The sequence below is a fragment of the Macaca fascicularis genome, chromosome 9, assembly GCF_037993035.2.
Source record: "Macaca fascicularis isolate 582-1 chromosome 9, T2T-MFA8v1.1".
Classification (NCBI taxonomy): domain Eukaryota; kingdom Metazoa; phylum Chordata; class Mammalia; order Primates; family Cercopithecidae; genus Macaca; species Macaca fascicularis.
The window spans coordinates 51,734,903-51,756,371 of record NC_088383.1 but is presented as its reverse complement, the minus strand read 5'-3'; the positions used below and the strand labels follow the sequence as shown (position 1 = coordinate 51,756,371).

At 40.8% G+C, this 21,469-nt stretch overlaps 1 pseudogene; it reads right to left on the bottom strand.

Moving 5' to 3' along the window:
• Window positions 1-18,185: 18,185 nt before the first annotated feature.
• On the bottom strand, window positions 18,186-18,974 carry LOC135965077 (small ribosomal subunit protein uS5 pseudogene; annotated as a pseudogene).
• Between the last annotated feature and the right edge of the window lie 2,495 nt (window positions 18,975-21,469).

The following is a 21,469-nucleotide window of genomic DNA, read 5'->3' as shown; positions in this document are numbered from 1 at the left end:
GGAGACAGTGGCGAGCACAGTCCCTACCTCACGACAAGATGCAAGTCACAGCACCAAAAGGTATGGCCAAGCCTGGAGTTCCAGAAAGTGTCCTCAGTTATTGTCTTTTTGCAAGAAAGAATTCAACCAAAAAACCAGTCAGTAAATCCAGCAAAACATTTATTGTGCAAGTAACAGTATGCTTTAAGAGAAGAGTGGGCTGACTTGGCTGGGAACAGCCTCAATACATTCTGCATTTGATCTTTTCTCTCACTTTCTTCTTTAGGTTCCTGCCTTTGTTCTTGCCCAGTTCACACCCAGGCTGCAGACCCTCCCTTACTCTTGGTTAATGTGCATATGCAGAACCCAGTGATCAAGACAAATTCTACCCAATGATGGCACTGCTCATTACCTCCACCCCAGGAAGGTAGTATAGCTCTCAAATTTGTACTCATTGTGCCCACACAGCTCTTAAGAATTCCCCTTTTGCCTTTCTCCTTCTTTATGAGATTGTAGTTAACATATTCTGACAGTTCAACCATAGAATGAGTAATTACTGAGCATCTTAAGAGTCGTTCTGTGGTGTTTCTTCCTACATAGCTACCTTTCCTCCTGCCTGTTAATGTCTGACTAACTGGCTACCCTAACAGTTGGATTGAAAAGTTCTTGTTCAGTTGAACCTTGAAAGTTTGAAAGTGTCATGTCCTAGGGAGCTGGGAACCCTGTGCAGTTTTACATGGAATTCTGAGTAGAAAGAACAGAATGTATTCTGTTTGGTCACATTTGCTATTTAACTACTCCTGATATCATTGCCATCTCAGCCATAAATCATTTGAGTGATGGTAAGATAGACATAAGTGAACTTCACTTTAAGAATTCAAATATTGTTTTAAGTATTTAAAAACCACTGTACAATTGCACAGCAACAGGCACATTTTGCAGCAATTGAATTGAAATGCTGTAAGTACAACAGCAATTAAGGATGTAATCACGTAAGAAAAAAGAATGAGTTCATGTCCTTTGTTAGGGACATGGATGCAGCTGGAAACCGTCATTCTCAGCAAACTATGACAAGGACAAAAAAATCAAACACCGCATGTTCTCACTTATAGGTGGGAATTGAACAATGAGAACACTTGGACACAGGAAGGGGAACATACACACTGGGACTGTTGCGGGGTAGGGGGTGGGGGGAGGGATAGCATTAGGAGATATACTCAATGTAAATGATGAACTAATGGGTGCAGTACACCAACAAGGCACATGTATGCATATGTAACAAACCTGCACGTTGTGCACATGTACCCTAGAACTTAAAAAAAAAAAAAAAGAAAGAAAGTAAGCCAAAGCATCTCCAAGTATAACTTTGGTTGTTAGGCAATATCAGTACATTTCCACAATCTAACTTAAATGCAATTTTTACAGAAATTTAAAATGTGCTGTTATAGTTACATTTGTTGAGTAAAATTAAAAAATGAATATCTTTTAATAATTAAAACCCCAGGGACTTAAAAAAAAAAAAAAACAACTGTAAGATTTGTTTCCTTTCCTTAGAAACACAGATAATTATGACCTTTATTTAAAATGCATGAGTCAGTTAGACAACTCAATATCTTGCCAAAAATATAGAGAGAACTATATCAGAAGTCTGACAACCAAAGAAAAAACAATACTATACCTAACTTTTGACAAGTCGTTCTCCAATCTGATATTTGAAGACAATGAGCTTGAAGTAGGAATCATTAAGGTTTCTCTTGGGATATGTATTCTGTTGAGATCTAAATTATCATTAAGATTTCCATTGCATGGTGACTCTAGGACTGGCCTTGTAGTATGAGAAGTAAATAAAGATCTGCTCCACTCATTTTCTTGAAGAAGTTTGGTACTGACATCTGCTAGAATTTCTTTAGGTCTGTGAAGATTGCAAAAGACAGATACTGAGTATTTTGTTTTTTAACAAATGTGTCTAAATGACTTGCGTTGTTTAAATAGTGACCATGAGTCAATGAAAGATACAACAAACCATGTTTTAACTCTGAACGTGTATTAGAGCCTAGATGCTGTATACAGTTATAATTTTAAAGTTGTTGTAAAGAAGTACATATATTTCTCGAGGATTTCTAACAAATAAGTAATTCAAACAAAGTAGGGAGGGAAGAGCAAAAGCTATTAATGATGTATGGATTAACAAGTCACACTTGTTGCCTTCTGAAATGGCTCTACTTAAAAGATTCTTAAAGATATCATTAGAAATATATGTGTTTAGCCCAGGCACAGTGTCTCATGGCTGTAATCCCAGCACTTTGGGAGGCAGAGTCAGAGGATCACCAGAGGTGGGGAGATTGAGACCAGCTTGATCAACACGGAGAAACCTTGTCTCTACTAAAAATACAAAAATTTGCTGGACTTGGTGGTGCATGCCTGTAATGCCAGCTACTCGGGAGGGTAAGGCAGGAGAAACACTTGAACCCTGGAGGCCGAGGATGCGGTGCGCCAAAATCGCGCTATTGCACTACAGCCTGGGGAACGAGAGCGAAATTCTGCCTCAAAACAAAAACAAACAAACAAACAAAAAGAAATATTTGTGTTTAGGCCGGGGTCGGTGGCTCACACCTGTAATCCTAGCACTTTGGGGAGCCGAGGCGGGCGGATCATTTGAGATCAGGAGTTTGAGACCAGCCTGCCCAACATGGTGAAACCCCGTCTCTACTAAAAATACAAAAATTAGCCGGGCGCGGTGCTGGGCGCCTGTAATTCCAGCACTCAGGAGGTTGAGGCAGGAGAATCGCTTGAACCTGGGAAGCGGAGGTTGCAGTGACCCGAGATTGTGCCACTGCACTTGAGGCTGGGTGACAGAGCAGAGCAAGACTCCATCTCAAAAAAAAAAAAAAAAAAAAAAAAAAAAAGGCCAGCAGTGGTGGTGTGGTGGTTGCTCACCCCTGTACCCAGCACTTTGGGAGGCTGAGGACGGCGGATCAGCTGAGTTCAGGAATTGGAGAGCAGCCTGACCCACATGGCAAGAAACCTCGTCTCCACTGAAAATACAAAACTTAGCTGGGCGTGGTGGTGGACGCTTGTAATCCCAACTATTTGGGAGGCTGAGGCAAGAGAATTGCTTGAATCTGGGAGAAGTTTGGAGTGAGCCGAGATCCCACCATTGCACTCCAGCCTGGTCGACATAGGGAGATTCCATCTCAAAAAAAAAAAAAAAAAAAAAAAAGAAAGAAAGAAAGAAAGAAAAGAAAAGAAAGAAAAGAAAAAAATACTTGTGTTTCAAGAGTAACTACATGAAATGTTAAAGATGCTAATTCGCTGGACCAGAGTAACCATTTGACTGTGTATAAATATATTAAAACATCATGTCTTACTCCTTAAATATGGACAGTAAAATAAATAAAATGAAGCTTGTATTTAGTAAACCAGTTACAGCAAACAAAAAAAAACACTGTCTCTCAAAGACATTTTCAAACATTTCTATTGAACACTCTTGTACATTTCACCCATTATCTGAGAAAAATTAAGCATTTGGCACCAAGGAATCATTCAGAACAACAACTCTCAGGGGAGAAGGAGACAGCTGAGATCAAAGAGAACTTAATCATCTCCAAAGGCATTTTGCTCCTAAAATCGTGGCCAAGGCATCAGAAGTAGGGCCTGCCCTTTTGGTCTTCCACCCACCGCTTCAGGCTGACCAAGGTGTTATTTTTCACCACTTTATGAATTATATTTCCTTTCAAGCCTGTGTTTACCATTCCCTATTTCACAACTATGCCTTTATGTGGAGTGGAAAAACTGTACAATATACTTTGTTCCAAGGTGACCTCTAAGGATAATACCAAAGATTGCAATCAAGGAAAGTTAATTTACTGAGTGCCAGAATGTGCAAAGGAGTAGAAGTACCTGACCCTTTTTTCAGTTTAAGTTGTAATCTTATCAAAAATAATTAAACTAAATATTTCTATATAGAGGAATGCTGACAAACAATTGTATAACAGTATCACTGTCTAAATTATGAAGCTTCAAGATACTTGGCAGAAAAATTAATAGATCAGGTTAACTACATAAGAATATTAAGGGGAAAAGGAACCATATAAAACCAAAAATCAGGCCACGCATGATGGCTCATGCTTGTAGTCCCAGCACTGTGCGAGGCGAAGGTGGGCAGATCACTTGAGGTCAAGAGTTTGAGACCAGCCTGGCCAACATGGTGATACCCCGTCTCTACTACAAATACAAAACTTAGCTGGGCGTGGCGAGATCATGAAAGGTCATAGTTGGGAGTCTGAGGCCGGAGAATTGCTAGAACTCCGGAGGCACAGTTGCAGTGAGTCCAGATCATGCCACTAACTGCACTCTAGTTTGGGCAACAGAGTGAGAATCCATCTCAAAGAAACAGAAAACAAAAGAAAAACAAACAAACAAAAACCCCCACCAAAAAAAACAGGGGAGTGGTATGAATTGTCCTAGACTAACATTTTAAAAGTAAGTTCATTTACTAACATCATTTTCCAAAATTGTCTAATCTAGTTAGCTTTTGCTTCCCCAATCTTATGAATCTGTCTCACTAAAAATTATGCTTTTGAGGCAAATTAATGATCTTCATTTATTTTCTGTGATTCTGTCTTTGACGTACTTGCTTAATTTATCTGACAGAGATTCTCTAGCTTTTAATTCTTCTAGATGCAGTTTCTTATATGTTTCCAATTCTGCTGTAGTATTCTGCTTGTGAAGTGTTTGCTTTGTAGAGTTGGAATTCCAGATTTTCAATTATAAGTTCCATCTGACTTTACATGGAAGCAATGTTTTCTTCTGTTAACCACTGTAGCTCTTCTTGAGATGTTTCTTGTGTCTAAAACAAATTAAAAGGGTACATAAAAAATTATAGCCTGAATAACTATCGTATATTTGTTTCTTTTTGTTTTGGGTCAGTGATCTAGAGAGCATTTTTAACTATATGAAAAAAGAATCTCAAGTTTAATATATTTATTGTCAGTATCAGCTAAGTTAATAATTTAATCTGAATTATAAACAAATGAAATCATACTTTTGGTAGTACTCATGAAATGTAACACTCCAAAGAATAACAGAATCAATTTAAATTCTAAAAAGTTGAACAATATAACTTAAGAATATTTTAAGAGTGTAGTATAATTTTTAAATCACATTTTTCTTTCTCTATTAGTCTTGTTTTATGCCAACTGATTTTAGTAATCAAATGATTCACTAATGAGAATCATTATTATGGAAGATCAATTTAGTTACAATAATGGTGGCAAGTGAAATATTTAGAGAGAGAAACATATATCACCTTCCTTCTAGAAATCTACCAAAGAAATTGCTATAAGAGAAGTAGAGGAAACACATACAATGTTTATATCCAAACTATAATTTGCAGTGAAATGAATGAAGGCACATTATGGATAATAAACTAATCTGTAAAAATAGATTGACTTTTTCTAATTGTTCTATTATCTCCTGCCTTGCTCTTCTTCAACCTCCTGTTTATGGTGTTCCAATAGACCACGTTCTAACATATTCATTTCCATGTGACTTTTGAGGTTCACTAGTTCTTCTTCCAACCTCTCCTCATCCATCTGTAGTGTTTCACATTTATTTTGTATCATTTTCATATATAATGCCTGTTGAAGAGCTTCAATCTCTCCATCCACATGTCGATCTTCTGAAGATGCAATTTCCACTGCCTCTATAGGATCAAACAATAAGGTTTGGTAATGAAGAAGGAAGACTGAGAATAGTCTAACATAAAAGTAGTAATTTTTAGTTGTAATAAAGTTCAGACACAGAGCCAAACCATATCAAAATGTAAATTACACTTTTAGCTGGGGGACAAGATGGTCAACCAGATGCAGTCAGGAAACACCTCTTCCACAGAGAGAAAACAAAATATTAAGTAAATCGTCACACTTTGAACAGATCTTTGGGAAAAAAAAGAAACACATGAAGTCAATAGAGCGGCAATACAGACACTGAGCTTGAAGAGGGAGGAAGCTAGGAAGCCAGACGGAGTCACCAGACACCAGGACCAGCTCTTGGTCCAGAACGGGACCTAAGGAAGGAGAGAGTGAAGGAACTATGGGTCAAAAGCTTGCCGTGGACCTCTAAGATCCTAGCTACAAGAGATCCCATGATCCACACAGACATTTGAACTGGCAGAGGGCACTGCCAGGAGAGTAGGGAGAGGCGGAGCTCAAACATGCATGGAGCCCAAAAGGTTTCATGCATGAGGCAGCTGTAGCAAAATACAGGAATAGGCACCCATTCCTCAAGGCTCTCCATCTTTCTCTGCATGACTCTAGTCCCTGCTGACAGCTGGACCAGGAGAGAGCAGGGCTGCCTTTCCTGAGGGTCTGAAGTGCATCTGATCTGTACAGCCCCTTTTCTGCCGGGCCCTTCCCCAGTTGATGCCTGGTTGCTCCCTCAAGGGTGTACACATAGCACAGCCTCCACTGTACCACCTGAGTGTTTTTCTGGCAGACCAAAAGCAGTTTTCCTGCTCCAGCACAGCTTATGCCTGAGGTACAAGAGGATACAGCTACAAGACCTGTCCCAGCTTCCCAGAGTTTGAGCACAGTTAAGGGGTATTGAGTTTATAACTGTGGCCCGAGCTCAAGTTGGGGTGGCGATCCTACTCTCAGAACACTGAGAAGAGTGAGGCACAGGAAAAAACAAATAACTCCATCAAAAAGTGGGCAAAGGATATGAACAGACACTTCTCAAAAGAAGACATTTATGCAGCCAACAGACACATGAAAAAACGCTCATCATCACTTGAATCAGAGAAATGCGAATCAAAACCACAATGAGATATCATCTCACACCAGTTAGAATGGCGATCATTAAAAAGTCAGGAAACAACAGGTGTTGGAGAGAGTGTGTAGAAATAGGAACACTTTTACACTGTTGGTGGGACTGTAAACTGGTTCAACCATTGTAGAAGACAGTGTGGCGATTCCTCAAGGATCTAGAACTAGAAATACCATTTGACCCAGCCATCCCATTACTGGGTATATACCCAAAGGATTATAAATCATGCTGCCATAAATACACATGCACATGTACGTTTATTACGGCACTATTCATAATAGCAAAGACTTGGAACCAACCCAAATGTCCATCAACGACAGACTGGATTAAGAAAATGTGGCACATATACACCATGGAATACTATGCAGCCATATAAAAGGATGAGTTTGTGTCCTTTGTAGGGTCATGGATGCAACTGGAAAGCATCATTCTCAGCAAACTATAGCGAGAACAGAAAACCAAATACCGCATGTTCTCACTCATAGGTGGGACTTGAACAATAAGATCACTTGGACACAGAAAGGAAAATATCACACCCCAGGGCCTATTGTGGGGTGGGGGGAGGGGAGAGGGATAGCATTAGGAAACATACCTAATGTAAATAACTATTTAATGGGTGCAGCACCCCAACATGGCACATGTATACATATGTAACAAACCTACATGTTGTGCACATGTATCCTAGAACATAAAGTATAATTTAAAAAAAAAACCACACATCTTGGCTGGAATACCATAAGCAGTGAGTTTTATCTCAACAACAGTAGAAAAGCAAGCAGATACAGAGTAAGCAGGAAAAAAATAGAGAACTTAGAGGACTCCATATGTTAACTCTATAGTTGTGAGTTTTTAAAATAATAACCATTTAAGCCCTAAATTTTCCTGATGTAATTTTGCCTTTTTACTTTAAAATGTCCAAAAGAAACATCATACTATGTAGCCACGAGGAGTCCAAGAAACCTAGCATATCTGAATGTTTGAGAATCCTATTCTGTTTCTTATTAATATCTAGAGAGCAAAGGAAATTCTATAAATCTTGTAAGAAAATGCCAGGAGGTTAGCCCAGTGTTTTAGATAGTGGCAACTAAGCTAGTGTCACTTTTTAGAAACAAGTAAGGGGGAAACGTCAAACAAATTCAAAGGAGCCCAAGATAAAAACGTTCATATAAAATATAACCTTGCTGTGTAAATCAAACAAAATATAAAACTATGTGTGCAAACTAGAAAATAAATGCTTCACAAACAGAAGGTAAGTTCTGTAGAAACCAAGAGTACACAATCCAGAAAGATGTTTGTCTTTATAGCAGAAAGGACTTACCAGAAATGACAAAAAAGCTTTCATTGTTCTAGGAGCGATATATGGTCTTTTATTAAAGGAGCCTTATTCAAACCAGACCTCAACATACCAAAAATCATGTATCAAATAACTGAGGTTTAAACTGAAAAAAGACTCACCAGGGCAGAAAGGGTGACTTATAGAAGCAGAGCGCTAAAGGGTATAAAGTGAAGACTGCATGCATGCTCCAAGAATCACCAATTCCTTCCAATTGTAAACTTTGCAGGTCCCATTTATGACACCATATGTGTAAACCTAAACAGCAAACAAAGAGTCTCTCAAGTAAAAAATATTTACTTGGAATAAATTATTGTAATGAGAATGTAAATGTCATAGTAAACCATGTGCATATTAATAGAGGTAAAGAAGAACAAAATTTTTAATGTGGAGGATTGCATAGTTGTTTTTGAATTAATTATTCTTGGCTGCAAAGATCAGTAACAAGGGTGATGAGTCTGAGGTTAGACCAGCAGTTTCTGGGCCTGTGTCACTGCAGGTGTCTTTTCTGTGTAAGGCTACAATGGCCTTTGTGCAAGGTTGCGGTTTTTTAAGTCTTTTCTGATAGTTTTTGTTATCAGACATACAAACATGACAATCCTCTAATGATGGCCTTCTTGGGTCTATTTGCCCAGGTTTTCTTTCTTTTTTTTTTTTTTTTCTTTTTTTTTTTTTTTTTTAGACGGAGTCTCGCTCTGTCACCCGGGCTGGAGTGCAGTGGCCGGATCTCTGCTCACTGCAAGCTCCGCCTCCCAGGTTTACGCCATTCTCCTGCCTCAGCCTCCGGAGTAGCTGGGACTACAGGGCCCGCCACCTCGTCCGGCTAGTTTTTTGTATTTTTTTAGTAGAGACGGGGTTTCACTGTGTTAGCCAGGATGGTCTCGATCTCCTGACCTCGTGATCCGCACGTCTCGGCCTCTCAAAGTGCTGGGATTACAGGCTTGAGCCACCGCGCCGGACCTGCCCAGATTTTCTTGGTCTTAGTGAGACCATTTTGATTCTGATAACTTCCAGAGGCATAAGGTGTACACGAGAGCAACATACCTTTTGTTTAATTTTGCTGTCAATGTTAAAGTTTTCTAATACAGAGTATATTAAGAAAAAGAAGGAAATATAATTAACCAATATTTATATTTAAATTTAAAGATTACCCTGACCTTTATTGGGAACCTGATAAGATCTGATTTATTTCAGCATGAGTGTGCATAAATTTTACATCAGATAGAGTTTCTGTGCAATGTGAATATTGTAAGATTGTTCATTTTGTTAACTTGATCATTTTGTTAACTTGATCATTTTAAAACCATATTAAATGAAAATAAAACATATAGAATATTTTAGCTTTAATCTCCATCAGAGACAAACAAACAAAAACATAAACAATGGAATCCATTTAAATTTAGCCATTAATATAAATTGAATTTTATCCTGCTAATAAAACAATAATTTACAATTCAAACTTTATGCATTAAGTCAAAAAATTAAAGAAAGAAAAATTACAACATTAGATCCTAGAATAAAGTATTTGATGATTACACATGCAAAATAGCATAATTTAAAAATTCTTAGTAAAAAAGGAAAATTCTGCAAATATACTAATCAAGAAAAAAAATAGAAGTATTTCAATAAAGGTAAAGTTAAAAGATGGAGGGGACTGGGCTCTCACAATTCACCACTGTGTGAGATGGCTGAATAGGAACCAAAACAAGGAAGAGAAGAAAAACAGGAAAGAAGCTGATTCAAAGAATCTGAATTGTAGCTGTTCACAGATGACATGGATATAAACTAGAAAAGGAAGAAAATCTATTTTAACATTCAGAACATGAACTGTTAGAAACACAACATCCAGAAAATTGGGTAAATGCATGGTCAACATACTACTCTTCAGTAGTAATAATGGATGAACAACAGGAATAACAACAGCATAACACAGACAATCAACGTCTATCTTGATTATCAAATGTACCAAAATACACATTTACAAGACATGTCTAGGCCTGCAAAAACTCATAAAACTTTACTGAATGACACACACACAAAAAGACATGTTTTAAGACAAATCAAATCCTTGGATCAGAAAAGGTAGTAAAATAAAGATCTTTACGACACAAATTTAGTGTACTTTAAACCTGAAGTCAACATATTTCGAAAAAAGTCTCTTATGTATTAATCAAGAGACAAAATTATAGTAAAAGGAAACAAAATGGAGGGCTTGTCAAATTTGATAGAAATTTATATGTATAATATAGTTTGGCTATGCCCCCACGCAAATCTCACCTTGCATTGTAATAATCCCCATGTGTCATTGGCGGGGCTAGGTAGAGATAATTAAATCATGGGAGTGGTTCCCCTATACTGTTCTCGTGGGAGTGAATAAGTCTCATGAGATCTGACACTTTTATAAATGGGATTCCCCTTGCAAAAGCTCTCTTGCTTGTCATCATATAAGACATGACTTTGCTCCTCATTTGCCTTCAGCCATGATTGCCAGGGCTACCCAGTCATGTGAAACTGAGTCAATTAAACCTCTTTCCCTGATAAATTACCCACTCTCGGATACGTCTTTATTAGCAGTGTGAGAACAGACTAATACGATGTATTATCTTAAACTTCTAAATGAATCAAATACAAAACACATACCAAACAATATTGAAATAAAATGACCTTAATACTACTTAAAACAAAATAAACAATGACTCAAAAAATGACCCAAAAATGAAAATAAACTTCACACATAGAATGCCAGGCTTACATATAGTCAAATAAGTAGGAATACAAAAGAAAACATGTTATTTTCACAACTTAAATGTAATTATCCTGTATGTAAAAGAGTGTGTAATTATCCTGGTATGGTGGCACATGCCTGTGGTTGCAGCTACTCAGGATGCTGAGGTGGGAGGATCACTTGAGCCCAAGTGGTTGAGGCTACAGTGAACTATGTTGATATCACTGTACTCCAGCCTGGGTAACAGAGTGAGACCTTAGATCAAAAAACAAAGAAAATAAAAATAAAAGAGTGTCTTACTAGGTATCGGTTAAAGCAGGAGGGAAAGCACACATCTTTGGTGGGAGAGACTATCTTTGCAGCTTTGTGAAAGGGATCTTTCCAGAATGTATCAAAAATTTGGCCCCACACTCACACTTCAAGTTGCCCAACCCAGAAAAAACCTGACGTCTGCCATGACATCATCACGGCCCACAGAATCCACAGTCACATTATTTATAATAGTAAAAATTGTATAGTACCCATATGTCCTAACTAAGAAAATACTACAAGACAGAGCTTAAAAGCAAATATTTTAATATGTAGTACCATGATGACAGTGGCTCCCGGTAGAGACAATGATTGGTAGTGGAGGATGTGACAAGGAAGGGTGTTTTACTCCTTAGTATCAAAGCTGTGTCATTGTTAATAATTTTACCACAAAATAAATATATATATTATTTACAAGAAAAATAATATTTAATAACCAGAATTTTGCTTCAACCTCTGGATGGTTAAGAAAGTTGTCTGCTTCAATGTCTCAGCAGAATTTTAAATTTCTTTAACCTATAACAAAAGATGAATGAGAGTACCTCCATGAACAAGATTTCATTGAGATGGATGTGCTGTCAATGATTTAAACAACTTGCTAGCATTAGATATTTAGGTTGATTCAACTTTTTTAAAGCAATGATAGAAAAAAACACCCTTTATTACCTAAATGTAGTGTAACCTTTATTTTTCACTAGTATCAGGTTTTGAATATTCTTTTCCATTGTATTTCTAAAATTGTAATTACTAGTTTAAAGTCAAAAGTATACTGATTCACTCGGTTTAGCTTCAAGTTCATTGCAGCATTAGGCAGAGCAGTTTCCTTTTCAAAAATCTTCCTTGTCCTGAATTTTCCAGCTCTTCCTGCCATTAATACAGCACTGATGTGTGCTGTTTCTTTAATCCTGGACCACAAAGAGCAGACAGTGTATCCAGATGTGGACTCTGAACAATTGCTGCAGCCCAACCCCACTGACCACACAGGATCTGCTCTTCGTTGCCACCGTAGGTCTGGGGTGGAGCCCTGCCAAGGATGATGCCCCAAACAGAAGCTCTTCACAGCTTTCATTTCACTGGGAGGCTGTGACAAGGGGATGGGAGAGGGCTGAAGCCAGGCCCTCAGTAAATGTGAGCAAATGTGTGAGGCAGGACACTGCAGAGTCGGAGAAGATGAGCAAGTCCTAAACACAGCACTGCAGGATGGAGACAGACCCGTGATTCTATAAGGAAAGGTGCCATTTCTGACGCTTCCTCCTTTTCTCTTCCTCCAGGGTACTTTCTTAGGTACAATCAGTATTGACAAATCGGTCCTGAGTGCTGAGAATATTTATTTTAGGGCTTCAAATCAACACACCCCTTCCTGTGCCAAAAGGGAAGGAACTCAGCATGTGGGAAGGATGGTCCTATGCTGTTCACTGGGACAGGAGAATGTGGGAACAAGAAACTCCAATGTGAGACAACAGGAGCGCTGTTTCTATTGCTGTCCTCAGGACACCCTCCTTCCTAGTGAAGCCCATACATTAGGTGCCTGCCTTGGGTATGTGGCTGCACTGACCCTCCACTTCAGGTCACAAACCTGCAGGTCCTGCCAGCCCCTGGTGAGCATAGCATCACCAGGGGAGGCTGAGTAGAGCTTTTCCTTGCTCCTGGTCCTCAGCTTCCCAGTCTCTCTTCCATTACCGAGCCTTAACCCCAAACTGCATTCTGCCTCCTTCTCCAACCTCCCTTCCCAGAGCCAGTGCCCCCTCATCATTGCACAGTCAGTGAATGAGTAAGTAAATATGTGAATAAACACATTTCCTTCGTGCACATGTAAGGAAGTCTAGGAATCAGGATACAGGCAGGGTGGAATACGGAGAAAGTGTTCTGGATGACTTTGTATTAAATACACGAGTTTGGAAGTGTCAGCCACAGACATCCCATGCACAGATGGCTATGCCTCTCTAGCAAAGCACCTCTGTGCTGCTTTCTCTGCAGGACACACTCTCCCTGGTGAAGTCCACAGCAACATCCTTGAAGGACACTGGTTCCTGGACAGATGGTGGGCATTCTTATTCAGCCTGCACCATCTCTGGCAATGTCCACAGGAAATGGTCAAGGACTATCTCCCTTTCCACTGGGAAAAGGTAGCTGTGTATATTAAAAGGTCAAAATCTGCTTGGGGCCAGTCAAATATTCTCCAGGCTGACTTGGCATATGCCTTTCAGATACATTCACAGAGATAAATACACTCTAAATACATGATACATTTTACCATGAGGACATGACATAAGGTGTGGTGTAAATATCCTGACCATTCTACAATGAGATGCTAAAGGTGACTACTGACTGCTGATTCTAAAATACTTGAAAATCTATAAGTAAACTCTGATCCCAGGTATTTTAATTGAATCTGTGAACTAACCACATGCAAGCAATTATGTCATGAATCTTATTAATTGTGACTATGGACAAATGATTCCCCAATCTGAAACTCACAATTCTCATCTGCGAAATTATTTAAGAATCATTTTAGTGTGATTAAATGTTTTAGATGAACCAATAGAGAAAGTGCTTTTGTTTTGTTTTGTTTGTTTTGTTTTGTTCTTGAGACGGAGTCTCATTCTGTTGCCCAGGCTAAAGTGCAGTGGCATGATCTCAGCTCACTGCAACCTCCACTTCCTGGGTTCAAGCAATCCTCCTGCCTCAGTTTCCTGAGTAGCTGGGATTACAGGTTCCTGCCACGACACCTAGCTAATTTTTTGTATTTTTAGTAGAGATGGGGTTTCAGTATCTTGGCCAGGCTGGTCTTGAACTCGTGACCTCGTGATCCACCCACCTCGGCCTCCCAAAGTATTGGGATTACAGGCGTGAGCCACTGCACCTGGCCTGAAATTGTTTCTTATATAACAAAATGCAATACATAAATGCTACAGGTATATTATTCGTTAAAATATTATTGACCTTTGGTGCAATGTCCGTCGTTCTGCATGACTGATCAGACTTTATACAGAACCTGGAGTCAGCACTTGCTGCCTCTCTCATCTGACCAGAGATCAGGTGTCATTACCTAATGTGAGGTCAGACAGGTTTAGCTTCACAAGCCTGTGGTACCTGGGACTGCTGTGCTGAAGGATGGTCCTGGCCTGGCCCTTCCTATAGGATGAAGTCTCCCTTTCCCTCCTGTTTACTCTGGATCCTCACAACTTTCACTATGATTATCTCCTCTATAGCCTCCTGTCTCTCTGCTTATAGAGTAATAGAAGCCTTTCAGTGAGTTCAGCTCTCTCCAGTCTTTCAAACATGGCCACAGTTTTCTAAAATTTACCTTCCTCGAACTGTCCCCCTAGATGCACCAGAGATGCATCTGTGCCATTCAGAGCAGAAAAGGCAGGTTCCTAGTCTCCTGCCCGCCAGAGCAGGATGGTTAGAGCTCACTCTGTAGTGATTATTGGGTGCCTCCTGCTGGAACCCCCACTGGAGCACTGAAATTCTCAATGTCCTGCTTTATCTGCTGTGTTGGCTGGGGCATGCCTTGGATCCATGAAACATAAAGTGAAGAAAGTATTCTTCAATTCCTTGTCACTCTTTTTTCACTCATCATTAGTTATCGAATTTAGTGCCCAGCCAAGAAAACAGAGACCAAGAGAGACTGTGGAAAGACCATGGTGTACCAAGACATCTATCTTACAGACGCAGCTTCTCACAGGGCGTTTGGAAACTTCCAGCCAGTCTGTATCCCAGATAGGCACAAGAGGAACCACCTCAGTCAATTTGGAGACTCCAGGAGCACACACTACAAATAAATATGAGCGCGGAAGATTTGATGGAGAAGGTGGTAGGAGGTAGATAGTTTCCACAGGCAGAGCTACATCACTCAAATCCTATGAAAGGAGAGAACGGGCAGAAGGAAAACTATGGAGAGGAGATATCAGCAAACCTTGAGGCCTAAATGGTAAACAGTCCCGGCTCCATGATCTGTGCCCACTTCCCAGCAGGTCTAAGTGGAGTGAGCAAAGCTCGTGGCAAGAGAATTCAGCCCTGGAGACCTGGAGAGAAGTGGACAGGGCTTTCCTCTCCCTCTCTTTTGTATATGAATACAAGGGTTGTTTCTGCTCCTTCCCCAAGAGAAATTTATCTTCCAAAACTTAAAGCCCTTTAAGGCTAAATATTTCATATGAAAAACCCTTAAAGATGGAGACAGGAGAGTCAGCTCCAGGAAAATCAGAAGGATGCTTTGGGAAATAATCTTTAATTGAGGGAAGAATGAAGCAAGATGGTGAAATAGGACCCTCCAGAAATCATCTTCTCCGCAGAAAAATAAAATTGAACAACTAAGCACAGAAATACCTTCACAAGAGCTAAGGCAACCAGGTGAGAGATCAGAGTACCTGATTTTAGCACAGCAATAAGAAAAGAGGCTTTGAATATGGAGGAAAGACAATATTCCATTGCTAATCTCCCCCTTTCCCCAACTCCAAGCAGTGCAGCTCAGGGACATGGCTCACTTGAGGAAGGAAAGTGATGAGAGTGAAGGGTTTTGACTTGAAGGCCAGTGCTGGGCCCATCACAGTAAAATGCAATGCCAGGGAGAACCCTACAGTCCTGACCCCAGACCAGGACCCATGGACAAAGTCCCTAGACTCCCCCCAGCACCTGGTGGAAAACTGCAGCCCCAACAGGGCAGTCTCAGGTTCTGGTTTGTATCACTGCTGGCCTTCTCCAGTGGCATTGGGCGATGAGTAAACTTGAGCAGCAGGCGGAGCATATCAGCACTGGTCTGGGACATGCTCCAGGTTTTTTTCTGGTTCCAATTTCCATGAGCTTTGGGCATTGCCCAGCTAAGCCTTGGTGACCAAGGGACTGCCCCCACCATTCCTCAGCAGCACAATACTGGAAGTGACTATCTACTAGGGAAAAGGAGAGGAACATGAGCTCAAGGCTTTGCCTGGCAACCCAGTGCCAGGCTGGCCATGGTGAAATCCAACACTAGGCAAAACCCAGTGGCCTTGACTCCAGGCTGGTGCCTGTGGACAGAGCTGCCACAGTGCCAGATAGAGACCCACAGGCTTGGTGAGACAGTCTTGTTTCCCAGCCCACATCACCACTGACGCTCTGCAGCAGACTTGAGACACACATAAACCTCAGTGGCAGGCAGTTGTAGCAGTGTGGGCCTTGGGCATCACTCTGTGCTGTGCTGGTCTCTGGCTGTGGGCTTTGGGTGTGACTCAGCATTACAGCAGCTGTGGTAGCCATGAGACTGCCAGTCTCATCATTCCCCTACCCCAGGAAGCACAGCACAGACAGAGGCAGTGTCTGCTTAAAGGAAGGAGAGGGAAGCAGGCACATGTTGCCATGAAGCCCAGTGCTGGGCCTCACACTGGGCAGAGCACTAAAGTGCCTGACCCCAACCAGAGGACCATAAACAGAATCTCTGGACCTGTCCCAGTCCCATCAGGAAACTTGCAAAGCCAGTGGGTTGGAGTAGCCACTTCAAGCCCTCTTCTAGTCTTTTCCGGCCAGAACAACACAGCAACTTTGAACATGTGCAAACCTAGGCTTAGAGCGCCCTCTAATGCTGAAAAGAAGCAGTGACCATAGGAGAACACAATAACCAACCTGCTTAGAATCTGTGAAAGAATAAGCACAAAGCCAGACCGCTGAGGCTGTAATAAATACCTAATCATGTAATGTGCTCATTTGATGCCCACAAGCATCAAATACATTCATAAAACCATGACTTGAAAGCTAAAGCACCAGAGGTTGACACTAAAGTGATGAAGATGTGTGGTCTCATAGTCAAAGACCTTGAAACATGTGTTTTAAGAAAACTCCAAAGAATATCAGTAAAACACAGAGAAACAACTTGAGAGTTTAAAAAGCATTTTTGCAAGAAAATCCCATTGAAATTCTAATAAATATTGCATTAAATATGTGGACCATTTTGGGTAGTTTTGGCATATTAACAATATGGTCATCCAATCTATGAACATTAGAGTCTCTAAGAATATAAAGAAAAATAGTAATTTTTCACACTCTTACACAGCAATAAACACAGAACGCTTCTGTGATCAGATGTGTGGGGTTCTTTCCACACATCAGAAGCAAGGGATTCTGCAGGAGATTCTCCAGCAGACACCAGCAAGTGTCCTCTAATTCAGCTGAATTCAAACACTTCTTGGAGATAGCATCGGATTCACAGGTTAAGGTCTCCAGCCCACATCCAGATTTGTAACTGGCCTGCCACTTCAGATGCCAGTTACAAATCTGGACGTCTGCAAATTCTGACTGAGCAGCTCTACCTTGGAGTTACCATGACCATGACCTCAGATTCGAATAACTTGCTATAGGGGCTCACAGAACTCAAGGAAACATGTTACTTATTACTGATTACAAGTAAACACTTTACTGATTTACTTGTTTGCCCATTAATTATAAAGAATATTACAAAAAATACAGATGAACAGACAGATGGAAGAGCTATATAGGGCAGGATATTTGGGAAAGAGCATGGAGCATCCATGCTCTCTCTGGGTGGACCACCCTCTAGAAATCTCCAAGTGATCCTATCATTAGCCATTGTTGATAGTTTCAGTCTCTATCCCCTCCAGGGAGGTCTGGCAGGGGGCTGAACAATCCAACCCTCTAATCACAGGGTAGGTTCCCCTGGCAGCCATGACAATCCTGAGGCTATCCAGAACCCCTGAACTAATAGTCATCTCATTAGTATACAAAAAAAAACAAAACAACAAAAACTTATCACTTTGTAGATTCCAAATATTTTAAGAACTCTAACCTAAGACATAAGAAAAAAGCAAAGTAGATATTTCTCAATATCCCAGAAATGTTTCTATTTATTTGTATCTTCTTTGATTTCTTGTAGCAATACTTTGTACTTTTCATTATATAAATCTTTTGCCTTCTTGGTTACTATTTTTCTTAAGCATCTGTTCTTTGTCATGCTATTATAAATGGGATTGTTTGCTTAATTTTCTTTTCTGATTGGTCATTGATAGTATATAGAAACACAATAGATTCTTTTTTTTTTTTTTTTTTTTTTTCAGGCTTAATTCACTTTATTTTTCTTGTATAAAAACCCTATGTTGTAGCCACAGCTGGAGCCTGGGTCCGCTGCACAGAGAGTCAGGTGTGGGTCTTGACAAGGTGGTCAGTGAATTCCTGATAGGGAGACTTGGCAAATACAGTCTCCTTCCAGAGGTCAGGGGTCAGGTAGCTGTAGGTCTTAGAGATGGCATCAAAGGTGGCCTTGGCGAAGTTGCCCAGGGTGGCAGTACAGCCCCGGGCTGAGGTGTAGCAGTCATCGATACCAACTATCATGAGCAGCTTCTTGGGCACAGGCGCTGAGAGGATGCCAGTGCCCCTGGGTGCAGGGATGAGGCGCACCAGCACAGAGCCACAGTGGCCTGTCACCTTGCAAGGGACGGTGTGGGGCTTGCCGATCTTGTTCCCCCAGCAGCCCCTGCGCACGGGGACAATGGAGAGTTTGGCCAAGATGATGGCCCCACAGATGGCCGTGGCCACCTCCTTAGAGCACTTAACACCCAGGCCGATGTGGCCATTGTAGTCCCCGAGAGCAGCAAACGCCTTGAACCTGGTGTGCTGGCCAGCACGGGTCTGCTTCTGCACCGGCATAATCTTCAAAACCTCGTCTTTGAGAGAGGCCCCCAAGAAAAAGTCAATGATCTCAGATTCCTTAATGGGCAGGGAGAAGAGGTAGATCTCCTCCAGGGACTTTATCTTCATGTCCTTGACCAAGCGGCCCAGCTTGGTGACGGGCATCCACTCCTTATCCTCGGCCTTGCCTCCGCGAGCTCTGCGGCCTTGGCCCCGGCCCAGTCCACGGTCGCGACCCCCGCTGAAGCCACCGTGGTTCTCCATCCCAGAGCCACCAGGGCCTCCGCGCCACCCCCGCCCCGCCCCGCCCCGCCCGCTGCACCGGCGTCATCCGCCATTGCAACAGATTCTTTGTGCTGATTTTGTATTCTACAACTTTGCTTAAATCATATATAGGTGGCGCTCCATATCCTTGGGTTCTACCTCCAAGTTTTCAACAACTACAGGTCAGAAATATTAAGACAAAAAATGGATGGTTTCAGCTGTACTGAACACGTACACTTTTTCTTCTCATTATTCCCTAAATAATACAGTATAACAAATCTTTACATAGTACTTGCATTGTATAAGGTATTATAAATATTTGAGAAGATTTAAAATATGTAAGAGAATATGTATAGGTTATATGTAAATACTGTGGCATTTTATATAAGGCAATTGTGGTTCCATAAACATTAGTATGTGAGAGCAGTCCTGGGACCAATCCCCCATGAAAACTGAAGGATGACTATATAGTTTAAAGTTTTAAAAATTAATCCTTAAGAAATTTTTCCATAGGGATTTTGTCATCTAAAAAAATACATACTTTTGTTTCTCCTTGCCCAATGTAAAAGACTTTTATATCTTGTTCTTGTGTAATTGTTCTGGCTAGAACTTGGAGTGACATGTCTAACAGAAGAGGTGAGAGTGAGTATCGTAGTCCTGTTCCTCATCTTAGAGGAAAAGCTTTCAGCCTTTTACTGTTGAGTATGTTAGCTGTGGGTTTTTCATATATGGCTTCAATTTGATGTAGTTTTCTTCAATTCCTATTGTGTTTTTTGTTTGTTTGTTTGTTTGTTTGAGACGGAGTCTCATTCCATCGCCTAGGCTGGAGCTTGGTTCACTGCAACCTCTGGCTCCTAGGTTCAAGCAATTCTGCTGCCTCAGCCTCCCGAGTAGCCAGGATTACAAACATACACCACGATGCCCAGATAATTTTTGTATTTTTAGTAGAGATGGGGTTTTACCATGTTGGCAAGTCTGATCTCAAACTCCTGACCTCAAGTGATCCACCCACCTTGGCCTCCCAAGTGCTAGGATTACAGACATAAGCCACTGTGCCCAGCCCATGTTAAGTGTTTTTGATCAATAATCAGTATTGAATTTTCTCAAATTCTGTTAGTGTATGTTCAATTTCCAAATGGTTCCAATCATGGACTTTTGTTTTAGCTTTTTGTCGTCAGAAGGAAGGAAATAAGAAAAACTTTATTACCTTTATTTGCTGTTTTGTTTTCTGGTCACTGGTAATATTTTAAGGAAGCAAACGTCCTCTCAACTGCGGTGTGTGAAATTTTTTCCTCCACAGATCTTCAAATGGGTAGTATCAGTTAGAGGCCTCCTGTATGACAATAGATGTTTTGTGTGGTTTAATGACACAAGGCTTTATTCAGGTTTAAATGAACACCTTTACTGTGCTACAAGAATGCCACAAGGGTTGTTCCTGACAACCTGGGGGATTGGGTTTTTGCTGAGTTAGAAGCAGGGGCAGCAGAGGCAACAGAGGTACCTAAGGGTCCAGGTGAGTGTGGACCTCAAGATGCCAACTAATGACCCACTCTCTTTCTCTTCCTTTTGTCTTTTTCATATGACTCTTCTTTCTGACATGATCACTCAGTAGGCCCACAACTTGCATAGAATAAAACAATACAAATCCCCACCACTTGACCTGTAGATCAAGGTCAAAACCCAGTATCAGTCACAGCTTCATTCCAAAATACACAGATAAGTCTCAGCCAAAAGACCCAAATCATAATGACTTCAAGGGGGACTCCAATCCCATACTCCTGCTCCTGAATGACAAGGACCTCCACTGGCTAAGTCTAGAACTGAGGCCTGCTGTGATACAACAATGCAGCACAGAGCTGCAAGTAGCAGCTCCAACTGCACACTGGCCATCAGGCTGTAGAGCAGGGTGACAGCACAGAGTAAGGCAGACAAGCATAGGATGTGGAGATCCACATCTAGAAACCCTGCCTGTCCTGCCAATTATGGGAACCTGAAAGGGTGTGGTTCTGATGTTGACACTGATGTTTATGTAGTACACACACACACTGAGGCTTATTACTCACATAGGTGAGGTCTCAGAGAAAGCACGGCGGGCCCCCCCACCAGGTGCAAAATGGCTTAAGAAACCAAGAAAAATAACATTAATAATCATTATGAATTTTGACACAAAAATACTCAAACACCAACAAACTTTATTGAGCAACATATTAAAAACATTATACAACATAACCAAGAGAGATTGACTCCTGAAATGTAAGTACAGTTGAAAATCAAAGTACTGCATCATATTGGCAAAATGACAGAAAAAGTACAATCACCTCAATTGATGCAGAAAACCATTTCACAAAATTTAGCACCCACAATAAAGTATGAATAGAAGACAATGCCCTCAACTTTCTGTAAGTCATATATGAAAAACC